The sequence below is a fragment of the Suncus etruscus genome, chromosome X (genome assembly GCF_024139225.1).
Source record: "Suncus etruscus isolate mSunEtr1 chromosome X, mSunEtr1.pri.cur, whole genome shotgun sequence".
In the NCBI taxonomy this organism is placed as follows: Eukaryota; Metazoa; Chordata; class Mammalia; order Eulipotyphla; family Soricidae; genus Suncus; species Suncus etruscus.
Window position 1 is genome coordinate 129621110 of NC_064868.1, and position 26353 is coordinate 129647462.

General features: G+C 36.8%; 1 pseudogene; it reads left to right on the top strand.

Moving 5' to 3' along the window:
- The first annotated feature begins 1029 nt into the window (after positions 1–1029).
- The window catches only part of LOC125999065 (elongin-A-like), a 48294-nt pseudogene continuing 22970 nt past the window's right edge, over positions 1030–26353 (top strand).

The window sequence follows — 26353 nt, forward strand, 5'->3', positions numbered from 1 at the left end:
AACAGTGAAGCCGGAGAGATAGCACAGTTGTAAGACACTTGCCTTGCACACAGTCAACCCAGGATGGGCAATGGTGGTTTGAATCCTGGCATCCCACCTGGTCCCCTGAGCCTGCCAGGAGCAATTCCTGAGCACAAAGCCAGGAGTAACCTCTGTGCGCCACCATTTATAATCCTATATGTGTGTGTATGTATATGTATATATAGGCAGAAACAAGATTTTATTGGGTGATTTCAACACTAAGCAGATCAAAAGGTGAAATATCAATAATGAGCCAAAGAGACTTCAATGAGCACCTAAAAGAGCTTTGATTGTTTGGCATCTACACGGCTCCACATTCTTTGGAACAAGTATAAACATTCTCTTTTAGTGAAGATGGAATGTTCTTTAGAATGGACTATATATTAAGAAATAACTGGGCCGGGCGGTGGCGCTAAAGGTAAGGTGCCTGCCTTGCCTGCGCTAGTCTTGGACGGACCGCGGTTCGATCCCCCGGTGTCCCATATGGCCCCCCAAGCCAGGAGCGACTTCTGAGCACATAGCCAGGAGTAACCCCTGAGCGTTACCGGGTGTGGCCCAAAAACCAAAAAAAAAAAAAAGAAATAACTAAAAATATATAAATATACAAGTATTGAAGCTGTACAAAATAACCCCTAAATATGATGACATGAAAGTCGAAATTAACCATAGAAAGAAGACTGAAAAAGCTTCCAACATGTGGAAGCTGAACAAAACACCATTAAACAGCAACTGGATCAAAGAGGAAGTCATTGAGGAAATAAAAAGACTCCTTGAAACTAATGCAATGAAAATACAAATAATCTATGAAATACAGTAAATATGTACAGTTGAAGAAATGCATATCAATGCAAGCCTACATTAAGAAAGAAGAAAAAACCTAAATTAACCTACACACATATCTCAAAATCTGGAGAAGGAAGATCAAATGAACTAACAATGTTGTACAAGTAGGGTCATAGTAAAAATGAGAGCAAAAATCAACATTATAAAAGCCAATTCAAAGAAACAATGAAACTATCCAAGGTCACCATTAGAGAGGCCCTACCCTGGAATGGACCCAAAGGTAACCAAGCCCAGAAAAAGGTCTACCTCCTCAAGATGGACATGGGATCACAGTCTGAACTGGCTGTGATAATTCCTGTATGGTAACAGGTGCCAATGTGCAGACACCAAGTTGTAAAAATGATGAACTGATCTTTACCAGACTCCTTGTCGAGTCCCACCCAGAACAAAACAACCCCATACTTATTCACCACATCCTAATCCCTTATGGGAACTTGAGTGATTGGGAATTTGCAAAAATTATTGACAATGCACAGTGCATCATATTAAGGAGACCGTACAGGACTTTAACCTACTTAAGGGAGATGACCCATGTGACCCATTTGACAGTTCACAGATGTGAACTCCTTTCTGCCCACTAGGCAAGCTACAAAGCTTTATCCAACTCCACCTTGTAAGTGAAAAGGTGGAAATGTATCCACGTTTAAAGACAGGGCAGGGTCCTGCTGTGGACCATGGTGGGGTCCATGTCCTGCTTTCCCCTAAGCCACATTGGCCAACAAGAAACACTGCACGTCTGAGGGACACTGCCCGACTGTTGGGAACCCATTGCTGACTGTTATATTTTCCCTTTCACTACACTTCCTATGCATGGACAACCTCGTCTCTCCTATTGTTTACACTTCTGTGTAGTTGTTCTGTCCCACCTGCAGTAGATGATCTATAACATTTAACTGTTTCTGGAGAGTCCCTCATGTCTCTGTGCCCAGTTCTTCTCTCTTTGCCCACCACTGCCTGACAGCTACAGACAGACACAGTTTTAAGTAGAAACAGATGTAGGGACGTCAGATCCAAGATAATATATGACCCTAGAATTTAAGAAATTCTAGTAGCAATAGGACAGATCAACTTTCTTTTTTTTTGGGGGGGGGAGGTTAGAACCGGCAGTGCTCAGGGGTTACTCCTGGCTCTATGCTCAGAAATTGCTCCTCGCAGGCTCAGGGGACCATATGGGATGCAGGATTCTAACCACTGTCCTTCTGCATGCAAGGTAGATGCCCTACCTCCATGCTATCTCTCTGGTCCCAGATCAACTTTCAATATCTAAGTGTGAAAACAGTATTTCTTCCCTATTCTCTAGTGTCACTCACTTTCCTCATTCTCCTTACTAATAAAAATAGTGGTCAAATATTATCACTCTGCTTTATGTCAATAAATTTACAATCATAGAGAATAAGGTGGTGCCTCTATGCTTATTCCATTAGTCTGCTAAAATTCAAAGTGCTTGGGAAACTGAACCTTTCTTCTCTTTCTGGCTCTTGACTAAATTCACAGTTTTCCAAACTGTGAAATTCAATTTCAGATTGAATTTCAATCTGCCTGAAAACATAAAGATGTGGTGAATTTAAATTCCTTTGAGTTTCAAATACCTGCCTATTACAGTAGCCTATGCATGCATAGTAAGGTCACATCTGTCCATCCTACCAACTATAAAAAATGAGCTTGTATATACAAGCACATTTATTTATTTACTGTATTTTTGACAGATGTCTGCATTCCTATGACAAATCTGACTCTTCCTTCCCAGGACATCCACTTCGGCCCAGCTAATGTATACTTTTAAAAATTGTTTTTAAAATTTTACTTTTTAAAAATTGAGAAGTGAAATCTAACATTACTATTGGAATTAGGAATCTAGACATCTCATGTACGTCTGAGGCCTTTGTATATCATGGTTTCCAGTGCAGAGCCAAGTCATGGCAAAGTCTTCTTTTTATAAATCCCAACTTATAATTGCCAATATATCTTTTTCTTTGCGAGGAAGCTAGGCTGCATCTAATATTGTGATCCATTTTCTTGCTGTTTTAAAAACATTCTTCCCATTATATTCTCTAAGTATGTTTGGAAAAAATTAATTATTTAAGTATGTTCTGGCATGTTCTAAATATGTTTTTGCCCTGACTGCCTCATGATATGAAGCTCACCATAAAGAGTGGTGAGTACAGTTAGAGAGATAACTATACTGACAACTATGGGTACAATGTAAATGAGTGCGAGAAGTAGAATGTCTGTCTCAAATACAAGCAGTGGAGAGAAGGAAGATTGGGTGCATTGGTAATAGGTATGTTGCACTGGTGAAGGGGGATGTTCTTTATATGACTGAAACCAAATTACAATCATGTCTGTAATTAAGATGCTTAAACAAAGATATAATTAAAATATATATAGGGGTTGGAGCAGTGGTGCAAGCGGTAGGAAGTTTGCCTTGTTATGTGCTAACCTAGGACGGACCTCTGTTCGATCACTGGCGTCCCAGATGGTCTCCCAAGCCAGGAGCATTTTTGAACCCATAGGCAGGAATAATCCCTGAGTGTTACCGAGCGTGGCCCAAAACCCCAAAATAAAATAAAATAAATAAAATAAAATAAAATAAAAATAAAGATTTTCTAAAAGGAAAATATTTTGATACTGTGAAATACAAATTTTAAAAATAGCCTAGCAATAATCAAAACTAGTGAGTTTCATCTCTGAACTCTTCATGTTTTCTATATTTAAAGTTGTTCAGATAATAAGCATCATATTATACCTTGGAGACATTCTCTATCAAAGTTTAGTGTAGTCTAGCACTGGAATGAATATTAACTTAGACTTAAAAATAGACTTTAGAGAACTCTGTCTCTAAACCCAAACTCTCTAGAGGGCCTTCTGCTTCTTAAATTTAACGATTTAGAATTTATATACTATTTTCATTGTTAAACTTTTACAAAGCATGAGGGGTGTGAATCAGATCCAAGAATAAATAAGACAGTGTTATATCTTTAAAAAAGATCCAGTTTTCATTTATTTCCTCTATAAAGACCTTGAACCTTTATTTAGGGAATAATTACTGAAGGTAATTTTGTATTGATTTGCTGACTAATGAAAAGGGTTGAGTTTAATGGAAGAGAGAAAGAATCACATTTAGCATTAGTCACTAATGTAAAATTAGTAATTTTGAGGGTCTATTAAGTGCATAATATTGCTTCCATTGTGGAGCATTAAAAATCACATTAGGAACTACATTTGGCCTCAGACTTCAAGGATCCAGTTAAATAATGGTGAATTAAGTCAAAGGAAGCATGGACTTCACAGAGGAGTAATATCACTGGGAGAAATAATTGTGAATGAGGAAATGTTTGTAGCCAGTCATGTTGACAAATTGCTTTATCAACGTTTATGTTAAGTACTGAAGGAGGTCAAGAAGGGAAGAAATCCGTACTGACTGGTATTGTCCTCCAACACTTCAGAAACATAAAAATTGAGAATAAGAAAAAGTATTTTCTTTTTTTAAATATCTTTATTCAAACATTGATTACAAATCTGATTGTAGTTTGGTGTCAGTCATGTAAAGAACACCCTCCTTTCACCAAGAGTTAATTGTACATACTAAGAGATTTGGTTGTGCAATTCCATGGGTTCGATATGTGAGGATTATGATACAAATGGTTAAGATACAATTTCAGAAAATGTATAATTAGATAGTTTGGAGTCAAATCTGGGAACATATTGTAAAGTAAAATTAGATAGTTGAGACTTCGCGCTGAATTATGTGGGAATTTCAATCTTTATGATCAAGAAGAGACAATCAGGCATCTTGTAGAAATAAAACTTGATGGGGCCAGAAAGATTGCACAGTTGGAAGTACCAGCTGCCTTGCACTCATCTTACCTGTCTTTGTTCAATCCCTGCACTTCAGATCATCTCCCAAACTCCTTCATGATTTTTTCTTGAATACAATCAGGAGTAGTGCTTGAGCAAAGCCAGGCCAAAGTGTTGCCCCCACACACACAAACAATAAAAAGATAATGAGCAGAATAGCAAGGAGAAAGATGGACTGAAGGAAAAATAGATTCGGGATGTCAATTAGAAAACTGTTAAAGCATATTATATGTGATCGTTTTGCCTTTTTGCCCCCTCATTATAGGTGTGTGCAAATGCACTCTGACACAGAGACCACATACTTTTAATTTCTTGGGTCAGGATTGAAGCAGGATCCTCATTGGTCTCAGTTTAAGGTCCAATTTCAACAGCCTCAGACTAATATTACCATTGAAAAGATATTGAGAAAGCCAACTTTCTAGACTGGACTAGAATCTAGACTTTCTAGACTCTTTCTAAATGTCACGGAGGTGAGCTTCACATTATGATTAAGAGAGTTCAAAGTTAACCACACTTTCCAAGTAAAAAATTCTGCCCTCCCATTCATTTACCAGTATATCCATCCATCTCTAATATTTACTCAAAATAGCATAGTTGGAACTAAGTTGTCCAGTACAGCAGACCATATCTTAAAACTACAGTAACTTGTACAAAGTAGTAGTTACCACAATTATATTAAATGAGAATGACATTCATACAGTTAGTCATTAGATTAGTTCACAGTAGTTAATGTTCTTTCCACGAAGAAAGCTTTCTTTTGAATTCCTAGAATATCAGAATTAAAGAGTTCCTTAGAGACTGTTCTACAGATTAGATGATTTAGAGCTCAAGATAATAAGAAAAAATGTATATTACCCTGCTAATTAGTGATATACCAGATTCAGATCCATTTTTTAAAATCTTTGTAAGCATTATTTTCATTACATTTAGCTCTTTAAGCAAAAAAATACATTTGTTCCCTGTTCCAGAATCCCAGAGAAAATTTTCTCTGTGACTATTTTTTCAGGATAGTGAAAATCTAAAGATTAGGGAAGATTAATATCATATAATAATGATAAATCAGATAGTCCCAATCTTATAAGAAAGTAAATATTACAAAATGCTCAAGGGCAAAAGGCAATGATAGTATTAAATATTTATTTTTTGGAATGCATGTGAATGTTCCTAATATTTCTCTTTAATGATCACTCACCCATTTAACTTCCTTTTTGAGCTTGATAGGCCAACAAATAAGGCTAAATGCACTCAAAGTGTGCATGCTTCTCCCAGTATTTCTAGGGAGTGACCCTTGAACAGAGAATAAGGAGGAGCCCATGTGCACCACTTAGTTGTGCTCCAAACAAATAATAGCTATATCTATTTAAAGTAAACTTTGAGTTTTGAAAAATATAGATTATTATCTAGATATAAAAATAAAGCAGAGGTCCTTATGTATTATTATTCAGTATACAAATTTATCTAATGGTAACATATTTGTAGAACTAACTGTATTGTAAGATTTTGATATTTATATATGCATGATACAGATTATTTCTATCATCATAAGGCTTCCTCATATTGCACCTTTACAACTCTTTTATCTTGCTCTTCCACAACTTCCAAATTGGTGGGGAGACCACTGTTCTAGCCTCTAATTTATATTATTTTGTCTTTACAATGTTTTGTATAGATGAATAAACAAATATGCACATTTTGCATTCTTACTATATTCTAAATATATATATATATATATTCTTACTATATCTAAATTGCAAACGTTTACCAAGTTGTTGCAGAAATTAAGAGCAGCTTTTCTGCATCCATTACAGCACTTCGTGTTATCACCACTTTCTTTTTCCATAAAAAATTTAATCGAATCACAATGAGATACAAAGTTAGTTATTCATGTTGTGTTTCAGTCATAGGATGTCCAACACCCATCTTTTCAGCAAATTTCATGACTTTATTTTTCCTAACAGCAACTTAAAATTACATTGTATAGATGTACAAAGCTTTCTTTACCCACTCATCTATTCTTGAGCACTTGGTTGATTTCTATTCTGGCAACTGTGGAGTGATGCAATGAACATGGAGTACAGATGTCTTTTCTGTATGATTTTTTACATCACTAAGGGTATATTCCCAGGGGACAGATTGCTGAGTCTTATGGAAGTTCAAATTTCTAGTTTTTTGAAGAATATAGCATATATAATAAGCTGAACAGAAACAACATAAGAATCATTGGAGTCCCAGAAACACAAAAAGAAACCCCCATGAAGTACCAACAATCAAGGACATCATCACAGATCTTATATACATTTTTGCCTTTAAAAAGGCTGGGCCAGTCTACATTCCCACCAGAAGTAAATAAGAGATTTGGTTCTCTCCACATCCATACCAGCACTAGTTCTTTTCTTTAAGATGTGTGCCAGTTTCTTTTGGATGACCTCTGTGAAGCTGTTCCCCAATTGTTTAGCAGACAGAACCCCTATAGAGCTATTTGTTCCAGGGGGGCCTGTAGAGCATTTGTTCCAGGGATTTTCCTTGACTTTCACCAGAGGTGGGGAGAGACAGCACAAAGGGGAAAATCCCCCACCCCCACCCTGGGATTAGTATTCCTATTTAGGCTGGACCTCAGCCTTCCCTCCTACCATACAAAGACTACTGGTTACACTGCCTTGTTCCTGGACACTCCTAAGCTTCTTTGATCATACTGATCTTCTCCCCAGCACCTCACCTAGACCCCAGGCTTTGTTTTGTTACCCTTCAGATATGCCAGTTTCTCTTTTGGTCCTATATAAGCACTGTTGTAAGATAATGAAGGTTCTTTGGTCATCAGCCTGTGACCATTTCTTTCCAGGTCATGAGTTGGGCAGAAGGTCCTTGGTCCCTGAATGCACTAGGAGGAAGAAGTTGACCCTTGCTAGCAAGAGGGTCAGCATATTTTCTGTGGTGTGAGATGCTATCTCATTTTTGTTTTGATTTAAATCTCCTTGTTTAATAATATTGTAGCATTTTTCATATGTTGGCATTTTGTATTTCTTCTCTGAAGAAGTTTCTGTTCATTCATTCTTTCTATTTCTGATGGTATTTATTCTTCTTAAGCTCTACCAGAACATTATATTCCATACATATTAAACTATTATCAGATGGATATTTGGTCAATAATTTCTCTCAATGGGTTTTCAGTCTTTCTGTCCTAGTCACCATTTTGAGGTGCAGAAGCTTCATGATTTAATGTAACCCCATTCATTTATCTTTGTTTCCACTCACTAGGCCTGTGGTGTTTCATCCTTTAAGGTGCATTATGTAAGGTTCAATGTCATGGAAAGTTCAGAAATGAAAGGGGGAGATCACTACAGATACTGCAGAGATTCAAAGGGTATTCAGAGACTATTTCGAGAAATTCTATGCCACTAAATATGAGAACCTGGAAGAAATGGATAAATTCTTGGACTCTTATAACCTTATTAAGTTATGATCTAGCATATCTAAACACCCCCATCACTATTAAGGAAATTTAAACCATAATCAAAGTCTGCCCCAAAACAAAAGCTTGGGTCCAGATGGATTCACAAATGAATTCTTTCAAACCTTTTGAGAGGAATTACTACCATCCTGGCCAGGGTCTTTCATGAAATTGAAAAAATGGGAACACTCCCAAACAGCTTTTATGAAGCCAGCATCACCTTGATACCAAAACCAGATAGAGATGCTGCCAAAAAACAAAGTTACAGACCAATATCCTTGATGAACACAGATGCAAAGATCTTCAACAAAATCCTGTCAAATAGGATCCAATGCCTCTTCAAGTAGGTTTCATCCCAGGAATGTAAGGATGGTTTAACATCCGTAAATCTATCAACATAATACACAGCATCAACAACAAGAAAAATAAAAAATACATGATCATATCAATAGATGCAGAAAAAGCATTTGATAAGGTCCAACACCCATTCTTGATCAAAACTTTCAGCAAGATGGGAATGAAAGGAACCTTTCTCAATCTAGTTAAGGCCATCTACCACAAGCCAATGGCAAATATTATACTCAATGGAGAAAAACTAAAAGCCTTTCCTCTAAATTCTGGTATAAGACAAGGCTGTCCTCTCTCACCACTCCTATTCAACATAGTACTGCAAGTACTTGCTATAGCAATTTGGCAAGAAAAAGACATCAAGGGAATCCAGATAGGAAAGGAAGAAGTCATGCTGCTTTCATTATTACATCCCTATCTATGGGGTTCATCCTTGTGACTAGGGTATGTCTTGGGGTGCTTTTCTTTGGATCTCTTTTGGCTGGTACTCTTCAGGCATGTATGATTTGGTTGCATTCTCTGCAAGTTTCTCTGCAATAATATATGGCTTAACTAATTTATCTTGAAATCTCTTCATCCCATCCACAATGCAGGAAATTGAACGACTGCATCATATTTTATAGCTGTGTAGTATTCCACTTTATACTACATATTCAGAATCTACTCATCTGCATTAGACACCTACATTAAGTCCAACATTTAACTAATGTACTGGGGCTGTTTTACAGTGGTTATACAATTTTCTCAGCACTATTTATTGAAGAAGCTCTCTTTACTCAATTTCATTTTCTAAGTTCCTCTGTCAAAAATAGCTGAACATATAAAATGTCATTGGACGTCCTAGTCTCACCCATTGGTCACAGAATCTGTCTTTATTCTAGTTTGATACAGTTTTGAATGCTGTGTGTTTGGTCAAGTTATCACTTCAAGTTTGATAATGAGATTTCTCCAAGTTGTCCCATCTCAGTCCTAGTTGCAATTTTCCATAATTTATACTGTCTTTGGGTATTCTTCTTAGGCTGTGTGTTTTTAAATATCCCACAGATAAGGGTGATTATTCTGTCTGCCCTTCTTCCCTCTGAGTCATTTCATTTCATTTCTTCTTTTATTTATTTATTTTTTGGGTCACACCCGGCAGCGCTCAGAGGATACTCCTGGCTCTATACTCAGAAATTGCTCCTGGCAGGCTCAGGGGACCATATGTGATGCTGGGATTTGAACCACCATCCTTCTGCATACAAGGTTAACGCCCTACCTCCATGCTATCTCTCTACTCCCCACCCCCCGATTCAATTCCCTCAGCACAATATGCTCCATGTTCATCTATGTATAAGCAAATTTCATGAGTTTCTTTATTCTAAGAGCTACATAATATTCCATTGTGTAAATAAATCATAGTTTCATTGGCAATTCATCTGTTTTCATGCACTTGGATTGTTTCCAGATTCTGGCTATTGTGAATAGTGCTGCAATGATCATGGGAGTGCATATGCCTTCTCTGTGTTGTGCTTTTGTGTCACTAGGGTATAATCCCAGGATTAATATTGCTGTTTTGAATGAAAGATCAATTTCTGTTTTTTGAGGAATTACTATATAGTTTTCAATAAAGGATGGATCTATTGGCATTCTACCAGCAGGAAATGAGAAACCCTTTCTCCACACACCCATACCAGCACTGGTTGATCTTGCTCCTTTAGATGTGTTAATTAATTCCTGTTATGTGAAACTAAAATTCATTGTTTTTATTTGCATCTCCATTATAATTGATATTATGGAGAACTTTTAATGTGCCCATTAGCCATTTGTATATCTTGAGCAGTTTCTGTTCATTTCTTCTCCCCATTTTTTTCATCTGGTTAAATGTGTTTTGTTTTTTCTTCTTCTGCTCTCCTAGCTGCCTGTATGTCTGACATACAAAGCTATTAATAACAATACCTTATCAGATGTGTATTGGGTGAACAATTATACAATTTAGTGAGTGGTCTTTGTATCCTAAACACCATTCCCATTGAAGTACAGGCACATCTTTATTTAATGTAGTCCCATTTATTTACTTTGCTTCTCTTGTTTAGTCAGTGGTATTTTATCCTTTACGATACTTTTGGCTTCAATCTCATAGAGAGTTCTGCCTGTTTTCCTCTATGTTCTTACGGTTTCAGATATAATATCAAAGTCTTTAATCCATTTTGATTTGACCTTTCAGCATGGTGTTACAAAGGGGTTCAGTTTCTTTTAGAGTTCTGACAAGTTCAGTATTTTGTACCTTGATGGTCAGTGCCGCTTTTAAGAGGTTTTCCTTGCTCTACTTTATATATTTTGCTTCTTTGTCAAAACTTAGCATCATATTCCTGGAGAATAGCTTATTCTGATAGCTTATTTCTTCATTGCCATTGCTTCAAGGAATTTTTTTGATTTCTTCTTGACTTCTCTTTTATTCAGTTGTTGTTTAGCAGTTGGATCAGTTTCCATGTGTTGGATATTTGCTACTTATTTTAGTGATTACTTTTCTATTTGATTCTATATGATTGAAAAGTTATTTTCATATATTTTCATATATTGAAAAGTTCTTTTGTATGATTTATATATTTTAATTTGTATGCATGTTGAAATGCACTCTAATATATAATATATCTTGAAGAACATTCCATATGTACTGAAGAAGAATGTATATTCTTGTTTTGGAGATCTGTATATGTCCAACAATCCCAGTACATTTAGCACCTCATTTAGCACTATGTTTCTTTACTCATAGTCCATCTAGTTTAGCAGTCTAGTTGTCAAAGTGGAGGAATAGAATCTTACACTGTTATTGTGTGTCCTCCAATGTGTGCCTTAAGGATTAATTGCAGAAAATTCATGGAATTTGCAGGTCCTTCATTTGGTGCATAAGTCATATATTTGGAAACAGTTCCGTAATAGAAATTGCGCTAGAAAGTTAGTATTTACTTTACTAACTTCTATGTAGAAAAACAATAGGCATGTTCATTTATTTTTTTGTTTTTGAATTGTTTGTGATGAAGGTTACAGAACAATTCAAACTTGCTATCAATGCCCTCACTCTCCATTCATATTCTTTTTTTTAAATTCAGCAAGTTTCTCCAAAAAATTTAGCAATAATGGATAGAACACACAAAGAGCAGCGTGTGCAGCTAGGGTAGAGGAAGCTCCACTAAGACAATGATAGTGGAAAGGATCACGCTGGACAAGAATTGGGTGCTCTTAAAGGGGATAAAGTGATATGCACTGTAAATTTATTTAACAACTATGCATACCACTGTGTCAAAAAGGGAAAAAAGAAAGATAGTGAGAGATAAGTAAAATGTAGGCCGCAGAGACAGACTGGAGGGGGGACTTGGGACACTGATTGTGATAAATGTGTGCTGCTGAAGGGTGATGTATATGGTATGACTAAAATATGCTTAATGTATGCTTAAATATAATAATATAAAAAGAATGGGTAGTACAGAGAAAAATCACACAGTGATCAGGATTTCGAAAGTCCCATCAATCTTGATCATATGTCCATAAGAGTTTTAGATAAATAATTTGAATTAGTAAAAGGGGCAGTCTATAATACTTTATACTTTGTTGTTTTAAAAGGTGTCTTTTACACTACACTACATATGAAAACATACCATGTCCTTTCTGTTTAAGTAGTTTCTTATATTTCTTAGGTGAGCCAATTAAAATTGATAAAGGCATAAATTAGGAGTTTCCTCTTACAAATTATATATTCTTAGGCTTTAATACAAACGATTCATGGAAAATTTCATTGAAATTGTTCAGCAGGTCAAAGCTACAGAGATAGGAGAACAGCTTTTGATTCAAAATCATTATAAATGCTTTTAAAAATAACCTAAAATGACTATGAATCCTGAACAAGGCCATAGATTTTTTAAAAAAATAGTCTGAAAATTTATGGCTTGATGTTTTCATAGAACTTATAAAATTTGTGTTTTCATAGAAATACTACATTTGTACAGAAATTGCATAAACTCTTAAAGGGTTCAGAATGCTGCAAGCTACAGGATTCAAGAATATTTACCTATTGTGTTGGGTGTTTTTCTTATAAAGTTTTATCACTGCTTTGTGTTTCTTGGATATTTTCCATTCATCAGATGAGTGATGGGAAAATATTTTCTCCCAGTTTGTGGGATATCTTTGTATGTTGGACTTTGCTTACTTTGAAGTGCTGATGCTTTTTTTCTCCTTCGTACAAATATTTCACTTGTGGTAGGAAATGTGCACTGATGAAGGATGATATTGGAACGTTGTATGACTGAAACTCAATCATGAACAACTTTGTAACTGTGTATTTCACATTGATTCCATTAAAAATTCATTCATTAATCAAATCAATATTTTTCAAATCTGCTCTGTGAATAGTAAGAGCGCTTGCCTAAAAGAGGGGTAGCATATATGGACAGTAGGCCAGTTCTCCAAATTGTTTGAAGCTTTCTCTTTTAAAATTAAATTTGTCAAAGTCAGTCTTCTGTAGATAGCGAACTTGGCTTTTGTACATATCAAATGCTGACATGTCTTTTGATTTCGTCTTATCATTCGGAGGTGAGGTAAGACTACCTGTATTAGACTAAGTTGTTGTCATTTCCTCGTTGTCAATATGTCATATCTAAACCGGCATATGTTGGTGTCAGAGTAGTATTAGAAATGTCCGGGAGGGAGAATTGGTTACTGGAGCTGTGGCGGAGAGCTATGTTGGTTCTATGTCTGAGATCTTGGGTTCGGGGTTGGACAGTCACTGTCTAATCACCTGAATCTAAATTGGGTCCACATGACATATGTTCAAGGTGGGAGGTGCCCCTATATTGGAAAGTGTATGAGTTCTCATCCCTAGTAGATAAGAGCTTGTTTCTATACGTATAATTTCCCCTTCTTTAGATGCCTTTGCAAAAAGACGTGGTGCTATATTATATTGTTGGTGCATTTGAGGGTGAGAGTGTCAGGTTCCCTCCCCTCTGTGCCATGGTTTTGACCTGAGCTATTACCCCAGGCAAAACTTTTTCTTGTAGGTTTTCATATCAAACAGAACCAATACAGACAGAGTTAAGGTAGAAAAGAAAACAGAAACAAGACACAAAAGAACCAAACAAACAAAAAAATCTGTGTATCTATATAAATCTCTCTCTATATATATATGCATACTCATATATATACATATAAAGGAAAATAAAGAAAACTAAGTTTAAAAATTAAGGGATTTAGGAATTAAGGTAATGTTATATATGTCTTTAACTTATCAAGGAAATATGGCCTCCCCATTGTCTTTTGAGATTTTCTTTTGGGGTGTGGGATTCAGGGCACATTTTCATCACACACCCTGGTCAAGAAAGGAATTCTTATTCGTTGTCAGTGCGAATGTCGTCTCGTCCAGCCTTTATGGAAAACAATATGGAGATTCCTCCAAAAACTGGAAATTGAGCTCCCATACGATCCAGCTATACCACTCCTATGGATATACCCTCGGAATACAAAAATACAATTAAAAAAGAACCCTTCCTCACACCTATATTTATTGCAGCACTATTTACAATAGCCAGACTCTGGAAACAACCCAGATGCCCTTCAACAGATGAATGGCTAAAGAAACTGTGGTACGTATATTATGCAGCTGTCTGGAGAGATGAAGTCATGAAATTTTCCTATACATGGATGGACACGGAAACTGTTACCACATTCCCCATTCTTCAATGTCCTAGAGCTCCTTTCCATCAACTCATACCCCTTTGGCAAACTCATTTCTATAGGTCAACTTATCGGTCTTGTTGTATTGGACATTCTTTATCCCTTTACTATGTTTCTTTCTTTACTCCATATGACAAAATCATTGTGTATTTGTTCCTTTCCTGGTTGACTTCACTTGGTAAGAAATTATTTAGTTCCTTCCAAATAGAGGCAAATTGCATGAACTTACCATCTTTTATTGCTTAGTTATACACCATTGTGTATTTATGTCATGATTTCTTTTTCTAAGCAATTCTAATACACTGAGGTTGTTTCCATACTTTGCGTATTATGAATGATGATAAAATAAATGTTGGAACACAAATTTATTTTTGTTACCCATGGGGTAATGTCAGGAAGTGAAATTGCTACAGATTGGGTGGAATTATTCTTCCAACACTCACCTGACAAAAGGTTAATAGAGCAAATATATAAAACGCTTGCAAAACTTAAAAATATAGAAGCAAATAATCCTATCGAAAGATAAGATATTTGTTTCTCTTAAGAAGACAGATGGATTATCTTTTTTCTCTTTTATTTTTATCTAGTTTTTGTCGATTTCTTTGTTTTGGGTAGGATATTGTAGTAGTTGTCCATTTTTTATTTATATATTTACTTTTTCTTTCTTCTTTTCTCTTCTTCCTTTTTGTGCTGTCATGTTTTCTATCTCATGACCATGGCAATTATGTGGTGCATATCTTTATTGCTGCAGTGCTTACTGGATATCTTATTTGATTCCTCTTTTTGAACTGTTGTGGTGTTTCACCTTCTTTTTCCCCTTCATCTCTCAAAGCAAGGAGGAGAGCCTCTAGAATGACTCTGCTCATAGTCGGCGTAGTCGATTTTTATCCCATTTTATTACTTTTCTCTTCCTCAAACAAAACCACATAACTTGAACTATCTAGTCCCGCCTCCCAATTAGAGGGGGCAGTAATGGAGGTACCAATACAAACAGTTACAAGACCACTAAGTACTAAACTAGACACAGAGGGGACCACTCATTCTAGCAGCCCCTGGGGTGAGAGTGGAGGATATGGGAGGCAGGATGGGAACGGAGGTGGGGAGAGGACAATTCAGTGGTGGGAATTCCCCTGATTAAATGTTAATATGTACCTGGAATATTGCTGTGAACGATATGTAAGCCACTATGATTAAAGTAAAAGTTATATTATTAAAGAAGAAGACAGATGGATGACTAGTAGTTATATAACAAAAATAGAAAATAAAATTTTGGGATATAAACACAATAGACTACAATGTAGCCACAAGAAATGACTAAATCATTCAATTCATTGCAACTTGGATGGAACTGAAGGTTCATAGGACAAGGAAAAGTGCTGAATAAAATGTGATATCTGTATATATAAAATATATATATTTATATATAAATATATAAAATGTGTATATCTGTATATATAATCAAATAAGATATACAGTAAGCACTGCAGCAATAAAGATATGCACCACATAATTGCCATGGTCATGAAATAGAAAACATGACAGCACAATGTGTTTGTCAAAGAGACAGTTTGAGGTGTGGGAGGGAAAGTGCAATCAGTGGTGGTAGAATGTGTTAAGTAATGTTAGTATTGGAATTAAAACATATTTCGACTGAAATTCTACTGTCAATAACTTTGTAAATCAAGGTTTATAAATATAAAATTTTAAAATGAAGATATACTAGTAGTAAATAGGCATATGAAAAAGTGCTCTTCACAATTTATCATCGTGAAAATTCAAATCAAAACAACTATGAAGGTATAGAGAATAGTATAATTCGGCATGATTTAGCACCATGGTATGGTATAGTATAGTGCAGTGTATAGTATAGTGTATAGCAAAGTATAGTATAATATAGCATGGGATGGCATGGCATAGCATAGTAGAGTACAGTATAGTATATATAATATAATAGTATAACATAGTGTGGCATAGATAGTATAATATATCAATATAGTATAGCATAGTATATTATAATATGGCATAGTATAGCATAGTATAGCATAGCATAGTATGGCAAACTGGAGGGTTGGACTCCAACATGCAATAATCTGACAATATAAGAGTGATTCCTGAGCACAAAGCCAAGAATAACCTCTGAGCATTGCTAGGGCTGTCTCCAAAATAAAAACAAAACAAAACAAAACAAAACAATACAGTTAGAGTCACCTAACACCAGTGAGATTGTAACAGGTACAGAAAAAACAGTGCTGGGAAACATGTGGGAAAAAGAAACTTGGCTATCACTCTGGCACCGAGGTCTGATATTTCTAAAATAATAATATTTGAGCTTCCATATATCCTTGAAATTTTAATGCTTGGCAGCTACCTCAAATTCTTTTTATGGGTGTATTTATATTTTTGGTGTGTGGGGGTGCACACCTGAGGATAATGTAGGGCTACTCCCAGCTCTGAACTAAGAAATTACTCATGGCTGTGCTCAAGGGACAATATGGGCTGCCAAAGATTGAAGTCAGCTCAACCACGTTTAAGACGAATTTCTACCTACTCTTCTATTACTCTGGCCATTGTTTACTAATTTTCAGTATGTTATTGTAAATCAAAGGGAATATTTTATCATGCTTACAAATTGTGCTTATGAGTATGTATGAAAATTATCTATCAAATGACTAAGGTAGTTTTAAAATGATATAAAAATATCAAAAATAGGCATACAAATTTTTAATGTCTAGTAAAAACCACTTTACATCCACTTTGCACAAATTTCCTTAAATGGCCACATTTAACATATTTTGGGTAAAACTACAAACTTCAGTTTTAGGTTAGAATCAGAGACAACCTGAATCTAAAGGAACATTTTTGATAGTGAAGAAACTGCTTTTTTTGAGGGATTGAATCACACATGATGGCAAAAGCTGTGACTGGGTTACATCACTGGCCCTAGAAATGTTCTTACACTATTTGCAACATTATATTATTGAAGAGATGTAGTTTAGCACTCACCCAAATATGACTCACAAAACCAAACAGCAAATATCTAGAGCTAATCCGTCGACAAAAAGACCCCTCTCTGCCTAATCTCTATCAACTCCATCCATGAAGTTCAATCATTTTAGTTTTCACTCAGTTTTTTGTTTTTGCAAAATTTCTCATGAATGTTTTATCACAAATGTATTTGTGAATTTTTCACAAATGTTTCACAAAATGTGTGGAAGTTTCTAGTATTTTGTCTCCTTATTCAAGAGCACAAATTCATCTTTATTGGCAGCAGAGTAGTGTTCCATTGAATACTTAAACCAGTTTCTTTTTTCAAGTATCAGTTGATGAAAATCTAGATGCATTATGTGCTTGGGCTATTATGAATAATTATGCCATCAACCTGGGATACAAATACTTTTAAAAATTATCATTTTAGCCAGAGATTTGGCTGAAATGGCAAAGGCCCCTTGTTTGATCCACTAGGTACCATATATACCCTCTCCTCTACCCTGGAAATCTGTCATTCAGTTTTGTGGAGGAATTAAAATGATTTTCTTTTTTTCTTTTTTTTTTTTCAAAAACTGAATGTGACCTTTATTTTTTTTTATTTTTTTTTACACCACCCATCACCAGTGCAACATTCCCATCACCAATGTCCCAAGTCTCCCTCCTCCCCACCCGACCCCCGCCTGTATTCTAAACAGGTTCTCAATTTCCCTCATACATTCTCATTATTAGGACAGTTCAAAATGTAGTTATTTATCCAACTAAACTCATCACTCTTTGTGGTGAGCTTCCTGAGGTGAGCTGGAACTTCCAGCTCTTTTCTCTTTTGTGTCTCAAAATTATTATTGCAAGAATGTCTTTCATTTTTCTTAAAACCCATAGATGAGTGAGACCATTCTGCGTTTTTCTCTCTCTCTGACTTATTTCACTCAGCATAATAGATTCCGTGTACATCCATGTATAGGAAAATTTCATGACTTCATCTCTCCTGACAGCTGCATAATATTCCATTGTGTATATGTACCACAGTTTCTTTAGCCATTCGTCTGTTGAAGGGCATCTTGGTTGTTTCCAGAGTCTTGCTATGGTAAATAGAGCTGCAATGAATATAGGTGTAAGGAAGGGGTTTTTGTATTGTATTTTTGTGTTCCTAGGGTATATTCCGAGGAGTGGTATAGCTGGATCGTATGGGAGCTCGATTTCCAGTTTTTTGAGGAATCTCCATATCGCTTTCCATAAAGGTTGAACTAGACGGCATTCCCACCAGCAGTGGATAAGAGTTCCTTTCTCCCCACATCCCCGCCAACATACAAGGCACTGACAGAACTTTACAAGAAAAAAACATCTAATCCCATCAAAAAAATGGGGAGAAGAAATGAACAGACACTTTGACAAAGAAGAAATACAGATGGCCAAAAGACACATGAAAAAGTGCTCCACATCACTAATCATCAGGGAGATGCAAATCAAAACAACGATGAGATACCACCTCACACCACAGAGAATGGCACACATCACAAAGAATGAGAATAAAATGATTTTCAAGTAAACTAAAGCTGAACATGTTCAGAAGGAAACCAACTTTTGCAAGAATACAACTGAATGGCCTTCTGTAAACATACAAACAAACAAAAAAGTAAAAATCACAAAGATAATCAAAATCCTTATTGGTCAAACAAAAGAATATTTTGTCATTTTGGTGATCCCTTGAAAGAGCCAGCTTTTGGCTCACTAAATATATTGATTGTTTTGCTCTATTATCAGATTTTCTACTCAATAAAAAATGTGTAGATGCATCTATTGTTGACTTGTTAACTTCTCCCTGCATTTCTGTCAAGTTTTTGTTTCGGTTTTTTTTTTTTTTTTGGTTTTTGGGTCACACCTGGCAGTGCTCAGGGGTCACTCCTGGCTCTACGCTCAGAAGTCGCTCCTGGCAGGCTCAGGGGACCATATGGGATGCCGGAATTCGAACCACTGACCTTCTGCATGCAAGGCAAATGCCTTGCCTCCATGCTATCTCTCCGGTCCCTTGTTTTGTGTTTTTTGATGTTGTAATTCGGCATACAAATTTTTATTATTTGTAAACCTTCCAGTCATACTGATAAATTAATCATTAATATCCATATTAGTTTTTGTATATTTTCTGTTTTTAATATTTTCTAATATTAGTATAGCCACCATAGTTTTGTCTTAGTAGTAACTGGCATGATAAATATATTACTATCTTTCTACTTCTAGTCTACTTTTAGTTAAAAGTATATTCATGGATTCCCTGCTTGGGACATCAGGCAGGGAAAAGACACGAATCTAAGCCTGCGCAGAGGGGCCCAACTGTGAGTGTGAACTGTAAATATCTGTCTACTGTCCTCTTGTGTGAAACTCTTGGGAGTGGGGCAAAAGAGCTCCAGAAATCTGCTCTCCCTACCCCGGAGGCCATTTCCAGGGCGGGATTCAGAACATAAAAACCGGCCGGCAGACTGCTGCAGAAGCTGGATTCCCTGCTTGGGACATCAGGCGGGGAAAAGACACGAATCTAAGCCTGCGCAGAGGGGCCCAACTGTGAGTGTGAACTGTAAATATCTGTCTACTGTCCTCTTGTGTGAAACTCTTGGGAGTGGGGCAAAAGAGGCTCAATCAGAGCACGGCCGCTCCGCTTCGCTACGCGGCCGTGCGCTCCTTCTAAGAAAAGAACACCATTGCAACAATAAGAAAAAAATCACAATAAGAACTGTGCTATATCAGAGAAGCAAGCATTTCTCTCTGGACTGTCTTCTCTGTTGCATGCTCGGGCCTAAGATTTGACCCAGTGTGAGGCTTCATCCACGGAGGACTCCCCTCCCTTAGAGGCAAGTCAGCCCATCCAGAAAGGGAGGAGCCAGAGGAGTGTGCTGCCTACATCATATAGACAATGAATACCACCACAACACGTAGAAAAACCCACAATACAAGTGTGACAATGGGGAAACAACGCAGGCCAGCATCAGACATAGAGAATGAAGATGACAATTCTGAGGACCAGATAATGACTGAACAACTAATCAACCTCTCAGATAAGGACTTTAGACTAGCAATATGGAAGGTGCTCAACAGACTCCAAGAAACCATGGATCGAGTTGAACAGAACACTAATAAGAACCAAGAAAATATGAAGGCAGAAATGACAAAACCCCAAACTGAAATAACATGTCAACTAACAGGACTGAAAAAGTCAGTAAACGAAGTGAATGACAAAATGGATAAGCTCTGGGACAGGGTATCAGAAGCTGAGAATAGACTTGGTGCTGTGGAAGATGAGATACATAACAATTCCATACAGCAGGAGAGATTGGACAAAAAACTTAAAGCAAATGAGCAGACAACGGAAAAATTAGTCAAAGAATGGGAACAGATGAAAATAGAAGTCTATGATAAGATCAACAGAAACAACTTAAGAATCATTGGCGTCCAAGAGACCCAGGAAGAAAATTCCCAGGAAGAATCAATGGTCAAGAACATCATTAAAGAGAAACTTCCAGAGCTAAAGAATATAGGTGATCAAATCCTGCATGCTCGAAGAGTATCAACCAAAAGAGACCCCAGAAAAACCACCCCAAGACACATCCTAGTCACAATGACAAATCCCACAGATAGAGACAGAATTCTGAAAACAGCAAGATCAAAAGGGGAAATTACACTCAAGCAAGCATCCTTGAGATTTACAGCAGACCTGTCACCAGAAACACTCAATGCCAGAAAGCAGTGGTGGGATATTGTGACAAGACTGAATGAAATGAATGCTTCACCCAGAATACTATACCCAGCAAAACTCACTTTCCGGTTTGACGGAAGAATACATGGTTTCACTGACAAAAAGCAGCTCAGAAACTTTACAGACACAAAACCAGTCTTAAAAGAAAAACTGAAAGACCTAATTTAAGACAAGACTAACCAAAAGACACCAAATTTCGATATAAAGATGGCATTAAATCCCAGGACAATTCTTTCTCTCAACGTCAATGGTCTAAATGCACCAGTCAAGAGACACAGAGTGGCTAAATGGATCAAAAAACTCAATCCAACCTTCTGCTGCCTACAAGAAACACACCTGAATAGACAGAACAAACATAGACTCAAAATAAAAGGCTGGAGAAAAATCATCCAAGCAAACAACACCCATAAAAAAGCTGGAGTGGCCATACTAATATCAGATAATGCAAACTTTATACTCAGGAAGGTTGTAAGGGACAAAGATGGACATTTTATATTAATCAAGGGGTATATAGAGCAGGAAGAATTCACTCTCCTAAACATATACGCACCAAATGAGGGGTCAGCAAAATATTTAATACAACTGTTGACAAATCTGAAAAATAATATCAATAACAACACAATAATTGTGGGGGACCTTAACACGGCTTTGTCAACACTGGATAGGTCAACCAGACTGAAACCCAACAAGAATATACTAGACCTGAGGAGAGAAATGGAAGAAAGAGGCCTAGTGGATATATATAGGACACTCCACCCCCAGAAACCTGAATACACATTCTTCTCCAATGTACATGGGACATTCTCCAGGATAGACTACATGCTGGCACATAAAACATATCTCCATAATATCAAGAGGATAGAAATTTTGCAGACTACCTTTGCTGACCACAAGGCTCTGAAATTATTTGTGAATTCCAAAGGGACTCAGAAGAAAAATATTAACACCTGGAAGTTAAACAGCCTCATACTCAATAACCAGTGGGTCCGAGATGAAATCAAGGAGGAAATCAAAAGGTTCCTGGAAACAAATGACAATAAAGACACAAACTATCAGAACTTATGGGACACAGCAAAAGCGGTACTGAGAGGAAAATTTATAGCTTTGCAAGCACACATCAGGAAGGAAGAAGGAGCTTACCTGAGTAGCTTAATGACACAGCTAATAGAACTAGAAAGTGCTCAACAAAAGGACCCAAAAATAGGAAGACAGAAGGAAATAACAAAGCTGAGAGCAGAAATCAATGAAGTGGAAACCCAAAAAACAATCCGAAAGATCAACGAAAGCAGAAGTTGGTTCTTTGAAAAAATAAACAAGATTGATAGACCACTGGCAAACCTAACAAAGAAAGAGAGAGAGAGAAACTTGATAACTCGTATTAGGAATGAAAAAGGAGAGATCACTACTGATATGACAGAGATTCAAAGGGTAATCAGAAACTACTTTGAGAAACTCTACGCCACTAAAAATGAGAACCTGGAAGAAATGGATAAATTCTTGGACTCTTATAATCTTCCACGGTTGAAGGAAGAGGATGTAGCATATCTAAACACCCCCATCACCATTGATGAAATCAAAACGGTAATCAAAGGTCTGCCGAAAAACAAAAGCCCAGGCCCAGATGGATTCACTAATGAATTCTTTCAAACTTTCCAAGAGGAACTACTACCAATCCTGGCAAGACTCTTTCATGAAATTGAACAAACGGAAACACTTCCAAATAGCTTTTATGAAGCCAACATCACCTTGATACCTAAACCAGACAGAGATGCTACAAAAAAAGAAAATTACAGACCAATATCGCTGATGAATGCCGATGCAAAGATCTTCAACAAAATCCTGGCAAATAGGATTCAATGCCTCATTAAGAAGATCATCCACTACGATCAAGTAGGTTTCATCCCAGGAATGCAAGGCTGGTTTAACATCCGTAAATCCATCAACATCATACACAACATCAATAACAAGAAAAATAAAAACCACATGATCATATCAATAGATGCAGAGAAAGCATTTGATAAGGTCCAACACCCATTCTTGATCAAAACTCTCAGCAAGATGGGAATGGAAGGAACCTTTCTCAATCTAGTTGAAGCCATCTACCACAAGCCAATGGCAAATATTATCCTCAACGGAGAAAAACTAAAAGCCTTCCCTCTAAATTCTGGTACAAGACAAGGCTGTCCTCTCTCACCACTCCTATTCAACATAGCACTGGAAGTACTTGCTATAGCGATTAGGCAAGAAAAAGATATCAAGGGAATTCAGATAGGAAAGGAAGAAGTCAAGCTCTCACTGTTTGCAGATGACATGATACTCTACTTAGAAAACCCTAAAGACTCTACCAAAAAGCTTCTAGAAACAATAGACTCATATAGCAAGGTGGCAGGCTACAAAATTAACACACAAAAATCAATGGCCTTTCTATACACCAATAGCAATAAGGAAGAAATGGACATTAAGAAAACAATCCCATTCACAATAGTGCCACACAAACTCAAATATCTTGGAATCAACTTGACTGAAAATGTGAAGGACCTATACAAAGAAAACTATAAAACTCTGCTCCAAGAAATAAGAGAGGACACGCGGAAATGGAAACGCATATCCTGCTCGTGGATTGGCAGGATTAACATCATCAAAATGGCAATACTCCCCAAGGCATTATACAGATTTAATGCTATCCCTCTAAAGATACCCATGACATTCTTCAAAGAAGTGGATCAGGCACTTTTGAAATTCATTTGGAACAATAAACACCCTCGAATAGCTAAAGCAATCATCGGGAAAAAGAATATAGGAGGAATTACTTTCCCCAACTTTAAACTGTACTACAAAGCAATAGTTATCAAAACAGCATGGTATTGGAATAAGGACAGGCCCTCAGACCAGTGGAATAGACTTGAATACTCAGAAAATGTTCCCCAGACATACAACCACCTAATTTTCGATAAAGGAGCAGGAAACCCTAAATGGAGCAGGGAAAGCCTCTTCAACAAGTGGTGTTGGCACAATTGGATAGCCGCTTGCAAAAAATTGAACGTAGACCCCCAGCTATCATCATGCACGAAGGTGAAATCCAAATGGATTAAAGACCTCGATATCAGCCCCAAAACCATAAGATATATAGAACAGCACATAGGCAAGACACTCCAGGACATTACAGGCATCTTCAAGGAGGAAACTGCACTCTCCAAGCAAGTGAAAGCAGAGATTAACAGATGGGAATATATTAAGCTGAGAAGTTTCTGCACCTCAAAGGAAATAGTGCCCAGGATACAAGAGCCACCCACTGAGTGGGAGAAACTATTCACCCAATACCCATCAGATAAGGGGCTAATCTCCAAAATATACAAGGCACTGACAGAACTTTACAAGAAAAAAACATCTAATCCCATCAAAAAATGGGGAGAAGAAATGAACAGACACTTTGACAAAGAAGAAATACAAATGGCCAAAAGACACATGAAAAAATGCTCCACATCACTAATCATCAGGGAGATGCAAATCAAAACAACGATGAGATACCACCTCACACCACAGAGAATGGCACACATCACAAAGAATGAGAACAAACAGTGTTGGCGGGGATGTGGAGAGAAAGGAACTCTTATCCACTGCTGGTGGGAATGCCGTCTAGTTCAACCTTTATGGAAAGCGATATGGAGATTCCTTCAAAAACTGGAAATCGAGCTCCCATATGATCCAGCTATACCACTCCTAGGAATATACCCTAGGAACACAAAAATACAGTACAAAAACCCCTTCCTTACACCTATATTCATTGCAGCACTAGTTACCATAGCAAGACTCTGGAAACAACCAAGATGCCCTTCAACAGATGAATGGCTAAAGAAACTGTGGTACATATACACAATGGAATATTATGCAGCTGTCAGGAGAGATGAAGTCATGAAATTTTCCTATACATGGATGTATACGGAATCTATTATGCTGAGTGAAATAAGTCAGAGAGAGAAAAACGCAGAATGGTCTCACTCATCTATGGGTTTTAAGAGAAATGAAAGACATTCTTGCAATAATAATTTCCAGACACAAAAGTGAAAAGAGCTGGATGTTCCAGCTCACCATAGGAAGCTCACCACAAAGAGTGATGAGTTTAGTTAGAGAAATAACTACATTTTGAATTTTCCTTATAATGAGAATGTATGAGGGAAATGGAGAGCCTGTTTAGAGTACAGGCGGGGGTTGGGTGGGTAGGAGGGAGACTTGGACATTGGTGATGGGAATGTTGCACTGGTGATGGATGGTGTTCTTTACATGACTGAAACCCAAAAACAATCATGTATGTAATCAAGGTGTTTAAATAAAAAAATAAAAATTAAAAAAAAAAAAATAAAAGTATATTCAACATAATCATAGAATTGAACATATTTAAAATCAGTTTGATAATTCTAACTTTAAAATTTTTAATCGATGGGGCCAGAGAGATAGCATGGAGACAAGACATTTGCCTTTCATGTAGAAGGGCGGTAGTTCGAATCTTGGCATCCCATATGGTCCCCCGTGCCTGCCAGGGGTGATCTCTGAGCATAGAGCCAGGAGTAACCCCTAAGCGCTACAGGGTGTGACCCAAAAAAAAATTTTTTTAATCGAAGAAGAAAAAAAGAAAAAATAAATAAAATAAAAATTTCAATCACTTCATTAGTAATATTTTTAGATTTAAGTATAATCATCCTTTTTGTTATTCAAATGTTTCATATTCTCCTACTATGCCCTTCTTTTTTTTGTTTTTTTGTTTGTTTTGTTTTGTTTTTGGGTCACAACCGGCAGTGCTCAGGGGCTACTCCTGGTTCTACGCTCAGAAATCGTCCCTGGCAGGCTCGGGGGACTATATGAGATTCCGGGATTCGAACCACCATCCTTCTGCATATATATATATATATATATATATTTCACTCCTAGTTATATTAGAAGTTTCAATAAGCAAAATAATGAACTCATAAATAATTTGTAGCTACTCTAAACTTCATTACCAATGTAAAATCAATATATTGGGAATGGAAATGGCTAGAGTAGGGTGATCATCTGACCTATGTGAGCTCAATCCCCTGTACCACATACAGCCTCCCAAGACCCACCCCTGAGAGCTGGTGTGCTCCCCAAAAGACAAAAACAAATCATGACAAAATAAATATATGGAAAGAGGAAAGAAGCAGAGTTGCAAGTAGCTAGTATATTTTTAGACAATTTAAATTTTAGAGTCTGACAGAATATGGTTTTATTTCACAATATTTACATTTCACACAGAAGACTCATTTGTTTGTATATTCACAGTGTTTTTCAGAGTAGGGAGTATAAATCTGCTTTGTGATAGTACAATCAACATATTTAAAGTGTATTTATTGAATACATTTTGTATTCTTTTTTTCTTTGGT